This window comes from Rhinoderma darwinii, assembly GCF_050947455.1.
Source record: "Rhinoderma darwinii isolate aRhiDar2 chromosome 2 unlocalized genomic scaffold, aRhiDar2.hap1 SUPER_2_unloc_31, whole genome shotgun sequence".
NCBI lineage: Eukaryota > Metazoa > Chordata > Amphibia > Anura > Rhinodermatidae > Rhinoderma > Rhinoderma darwinii.
In genome coordinates this window covers 250,535-256,309 of record NW_027461698.1, presented here as the reverse complement: position 1 = coordinate 256,309, position 5,775 = coordinate 250,535, and the positions used below count along the sequence as shown (strand labels likewise).

The following is a 5,775-nucleotide window of genomic DNA, read 5'->3' as shown; positions in this document are numbered from 1 at the left end:
GAAGTCTTTCATTCCAAGATGCTGCCTAAGTCCTGGCGGAAGGGTGAGGTCTCCTTGCTATACAAAAAAGGTGACATCGCAGTTTTAGAGAATTGGAGACCAATAACCCTTCTGAATAGTGACTACAAAATAATGGCAAAACTATGTGCAAACCGTTTAAAAGCCATAGTACCCCACATCATACACTCTAACCAGGTGTGTGGGGTGCCAGGCCGCAGCATCTGGGATAATATTAATTTAATAAAAGATGCGATTGAAGACACAAAATCTAGAAACGGAAAATTAGCCATTTTATCCATAGATTTTCAAAAAGCTTTCGACCGAGTATCGCACTTTTATCTTTTTAAGGTTTTAGAGCGGATGGGTATACCTGAAGGTTTTTTACTATCTATTAAAGCCTTTTATAAAGATTGCACAAGCAAAATTTTAGTAAATGGTTTTAAGACACAGGACGTTCTTTTAAACTCTGGGGTGAAGCAGGGGTGTCCCTTGTCCCCACTGCTTTTCATATGTGCACTAGAGCCTCTGCTATGCGCAATACGCCGTGATAAACAAATACGTGGAGTCCCCCTGCCAGGGGGAGGCGGCATAGAGGCTAAAGCAGTGGGGTACATGGATGATGTGGCGATACTTTGTAGGGACACCCTCTCGCTTCAGAAAGCCCTAAAACAAATTGAGTTTTATTGCTGTGCTTCCGGTTTTAGAATAAATTTCAGCAAAAGTAATATTTTAAGAATAGGAAGCATGGTTTTTAGAGACGTACCCGTTCCTGTGTCAGATACTATTAAAGTTTTAGGTATCTCCTTCAGTGAGCACGACAATGGTTTTATAAGTTGGGACATGGTGGCGCAGAAGGTAAACAATAAAATTTGTATGTGGAATATGAGGAAACTCACCATGGAGGGAAAAATTTTAATCATAAAAATGGTCATTTTACCCCTTCTTTTATATACAAGCATGGTGTTCCCTCCCCCAACAGTTTTATTACGAAAAATAACAAAAGCATGTTTTACCTTCTTTTGGAGTTCCAGGATGGAGAAATTGAAACGAGAAACGGTAATAAAGTCCAAACCAAAGGGTGGCAAAGATTTTCCTGATTTTAATAGGTTTCTTTTAATTAAGTTCTTTAGTTTCTGTTTTAATTCCCTTTTTAAAGAGCACTATTGGTCTTACTTTTTACGTTTTAATACTGGGTTTTTTATGCGGAGGTTTGGTTGGTTTAACATAATTTTATCCTCACCATACGCTTTTAAATTACCAGCAAACTACGTAATTTTAGAAAAAATAGTGGCTCTCTTCAATTTAAAAGGGAAGACCGTGAATGAACTTAAGAATAGCAAAAAACTAATAAAAGACCTGAGAGAGAGCGAGACGGTCAGCAATGTAGAGAATTTTAATACGCAACGATGTGCTTTTATTTTCAAAATGATTAATGTGTTTTATCTTTTTAATGCACAGATGGACCTGGCCTGGAGCTGCGTTCATCAATGTCTTCCATGCCGGGCATTCCAGTACAGAAGAGGATTCGCGAGGTCTGCCGTCTGCCCGAGGGAAGGCTGCCAGGCCGAGGAAACTATAAGACATATTTTTTGGACATGTGACTTTGCAAAACAATTTTGGAAAAAAATATTCCCTCTTTTGGTGAAGATGGCAGACCTAAAGGACTTAAACTATGAAGATATTTTATATGGACTTTTTGGATGCCCAACCGCGAGTCAGAAGATAATTGCATGGAAGACGATGAATTGCGCCAAAGAAGCTCTATGGAAGGCCAGGAACATCCTCCTTTTTAAGCACGACGTTTTATCGGTTGATGATGTTTTAGGTCTTTGTTTTAGTGAGATGTATATTTATTTTTTACTAGACAAAAAAAGGAATGCCACCCTTCTAAATAAATGGTTTGTGACTGACTGGAACTCCAAATAAATAAAGATTTGCCCCATGTCCCTCTACATAAATTTTATGAAAATTTGATTTTACTATTGTTACAATGTAAAAATTCTTTGTATTTATCTATGTAACTAAAATGTGTTTTATTGTAAAATTGAAATTTTTATAAATAAATCATTGACACCCCCGCGAGGGGGTAGCCAACTGAAAAAAATCTGTTCTTATCAGTTTAATATCTGATACGTCCCCTATCTGGGGACCATATATTAAATGGATTTTTAGAACAGGGAGATGGAAATAGAGCTTGCTCTGTCCACTCCACGCATTGACATGGTATTGCAGTATTTCCAGGACCGGTGCACCCTTTCCTTATGTGTTTACTAAAATCAGATTCCAAAAGTGCTTTTTGTGTTTGCCATTGTTTTTGTCTTTCGGATGGGATCTCCCCTTTTAATCCCATTATTTCAACACCTGTTGGACAATGCATTTGTACAGTCATGTGTGATAATGAGCTAATTTATTAAATGCAATTAATTAATACATTGCCACCTCTTGTTTTGTGTCGTCTGTGTTTCTGTGTTTCCGGCATTTCACATTGGAACAGCTCATTCACCTTCCTTGTCTTCTCTCCGCCCTCCCTCCTAGGTAGGTTAAAGAGCTGCACCTGAGCCAGCCACTGATTGATGCAGCACCATAGTCAAATAGTGGAGTGGAGTAGGGGAACAGCAAACAGCCATTAAAGCAGCCAGCCCGCCCGCCCGTCACAATGGACCTACCTGTGTACACTAGATGGATGTGTTGGAATGTACTGTGGTCCCTACATTTCAAGAAGAAGTAAGAATTGCAGTTGCAACAAACCCTTGCTTGCCTACAAAGAGAGCAGCAATTTGGATTTGTTACTATGTTACCTGGAAGAATAACAAACTGTGCAAGGATGGAGGTTGTAGGAGCAAGGAGAACAAGTTGTCTGTAAAGTTGGTGGATGCCTATTTTCCATTTTGCAGTCCCTTGTCTCCCTCTTGTGGCCTCCTGGAGGCAACTAGCTGTGCAAAAAAAAAGACAGCCTGGGGGCCGGCTGTTGCAGTGTTGCCCTCTCAGGCAACACTGAGTGACTGACTGAGCCGCACCGTCTTATATAAAGTTCAGACGGAACTTTGCACGTGTCATAGTGGAGACCTCAGGAGCCAGAGCCAGCTTTCTGACATCATAATGGGGCCTCAGAGATAAAAGCCTGGGCCCAGGCAGTGTTGGTCAGTGCTGCTCAGCAGGCAGCACTGGACTGGATTAAAGCTGATACAAGGTGTGAAAGGAGAAGGGGTGGCAGTGGGCATGCACTTACTGCTGCTGCTGCTGCTGCTGCTGCTGCTGCTGCCAGTGTTTGCACGGCAGGAGGGCATTTGGGCGTTGCCAGGAAGGCGTTTTTATGTCGATTCCTCCTCTTTCAGCACTGCATTGTGGTGCAAGCAAAAGAAGCAAATCCTGTCTTGCTTCCTCTCCGGCCTTTATTCACCTCCCGCTTAGTAGCTGTGGGTGTGTGTGAGCCTGCAGGGCCCCATGGAATTGCCTAGGAGTAGGCTGAATCGCTGCAAGGGGTGAACAGCAGTATTGGGCAGGCTCGGTCAACGCGCGGCCCGTTCGGGTTATCGCTTCTCGGCCTTTTGGCTAAGATCAAGTGTAGTACTTTAGGGTATTGCCTTGTTTCTTGGTCAGGAGGTGCCCTGGTACCCTTTTCCTTGGCCTGGGGGGATCGTCTCTTTTACAAGAGACTTAACCCCTCTGCTGCTATTGGGGGAGAGGATTAGTCCAGGGCAACGGGGAGCGATCACTTGCCTGGCATTTAGGTGCTGAAGGTATTATCGTTGGAGTTCGTTGGATTTCGTTGGATATCGTTGGCTTTTTTGCGGCAGGATGGAGGAAATCCCTGACTACATGCGGACTCGGAATGCTGTTCGTTTTACGATGGAGGAATCTGGAGGACAAAGCAGGGACTTGGAATTCCTAACAAAGGTACTCTTGCTTGGTCTTTTCCAGTTGGAGAGACAATGGATATTGTCTGTAATGGACTATCCAAGAAGAGGATGCTTCGATGTCACCTTTTGTACGGAGGAAATTTATCTGGACTTTCTGGACACTTTGAAGGAGAAGAAGCAGGATCCAAGACTGGTTGGTGTGATTGTAACACCACACTTTGCTCCTAGCAAAAAGTTGGTGATTGTTAAAATGTTTTCCCCCTATGTGTGTAAAGACGATATTATATGTTTTCTCACTAAGTTCTGTGAGGAGGTGGTGGAGAAGGGTAAGGTCTTTAATCCCTTTGGATTCTGGACAGGCAAATGGAAATTCCTGTGTAAAATTAAGGCAGTTGGAGAGGCTGGAAACTTATTGCTTCCTCCAGCACGCTTTAAAATTGGCAGTGCAAGTGGGAATCTCTATTTTTTTGGAATGGGGATTTTTTGCCATAATTGCAAAGAGTATGGACATGTGAAGGAAAATTGTGGGAAAATATTCTGTACAAAATGTTTCCAAGAAGGTCATATGTACAATGATTGTGAGAAGGGTAAAGTGTGTAACATGTGTAGAGAAGAAGGGCATGTGTTTAAAAATTGTTTAAAGAAAAGCAAAAGTGAAGTAAAGGAGGAGAGTAAGAAGACCGTTAAAAGAAAGGAACAGATAGTTAAAAGAAAGGAAGAGAAAGTTACCTCAGGAAAAGAGGATAAGCCACAGGAAGTGGGAGGAGGATGGAAAAGCGTTGAGGTTAAAAGGAGTGATGAAACAAAAAGGAGAAAAATTGTGGAAAAAAATGTTGTTTCAGATGAAAATAGAGCAGAAAGAGATAAATTAGTAAAAGACATAGAGGAATTAAGAGAGAAAATTAATTTTGAGAAGGTTCGGAGGCGGGTACGAACTTGTCTAAGAGGAGATATATCCGATTTTCTTGAAAGATATAAAGTGCCAACCTGGTTGGCGTGTATTGTAAATTTGGAGTGGGATGGTCAAGATCTTCGAGAACATCTTGTGGATATGGTAGGTGTAATCGCTGTAAGAAATGGTTTGTTTTATTAATTTTACTTACAAAAAAAAGAGAAATAAAAATTATATTTTGGTTTTTCATAATGATGATCAAGTCTTTAAATTTGAAGTTTAAAATTTAACTCGAGACGGATCTGAGTGGAAACCTGATCTGTTCTTATCAGTTTAATATCTGATACGTCCCCTATCTGGGGACCATATATTAAATGGATTTTTAGAACAGGGAGATGGAAATAGAGCTTGCTCTGTCCACTCCACGCATTGACCTGGTATTGCAGTATTTCCAGGACCGGTGCACCCTTTCCTTATGTGTTTACTAAAATCAGATTCCAAAAGTGCTTTTTGTGTTTGCCATTGTTTTTGTCTTTCGGATGGGATCTCCCCTTTTAATCCCATTATTTCAACACCTGTTGGACAATGCATTTGTACAGTCATGTGTGATAATGAGCTAATTTATTAAATGCAATTAATTAATACATTGCCACCTCTTGTTTTGTGTCGTCTGTGTTTCTGTGTTTCCGGCATTTCACATTGGAACAGCTCATTCACCTTCCTTGTCTTCTCTCCGCCCTCCCTCCTAGGTAGGTTAAAGAGCTGCACCTGAGCCAGCCACTGATTGATGCAGCACCATAGTCAAATAGTGGAGTGGAGTAGGGGAACAGCAAACAGCCATTAAAGCAGCCAGCCCGCCCGCCCGCCCGTCACAATGGACCTACCTGTGTACACTAGATGGATGTGATGGAATGTACTGTGGTCCCTACATTTCAAGAAGAAGTAAGAATTGCAGTTGCAACAAACCCTTGCTTGCCTACAAAGAGAGCAGCAATTTGGATTTGTTACTATGTTACCTGGAAG

The 5,775-nt window shown here is 41.6% G+C and overlaps 2 non-coding genes and 1 pseudogene across 2 annotated transcripts; all 3 read left to right on the top strand.

Annotated features, from left to right (window-relative positions):
• The first annotated feature begins 2,063 nt into the window (after nucleotides 1-2,063).
• LOC142677600 (U2 spliceosomal RNA) lies at nucleotides 2,064-2,257 on the top strand. Its single transcript, XR_012852591.1, has one exon. It is a non-coding gene; the product is annotated as a U2 spliceosomal RNA (small nuclear RNA).
• A 1,275-nt stretch (nucleotides 2,258-3,532) lies between these two features.
• On the top strand, nucleotides 3,533-3,672 carry LOC142677616 (U2 spliceosomal RNA; annotated as a pseudogene).
• Nucleotides 3,673-5,038: 1,366 nt separating this feature from the next.
• LOC142677602 (U2 spliceosomal RNA) lies at nucleotides 5,039-5,223 on the top strand. Its single transcript, XR_012852593.1, has one exon. It is a non-coding gene; the product is annotated as a U2 spliceosomal RNA (small nuclear RNA).
• The last annotated feature ends 552 nt before the right edge of the window (nucleotides 5,224-5,775 follow it).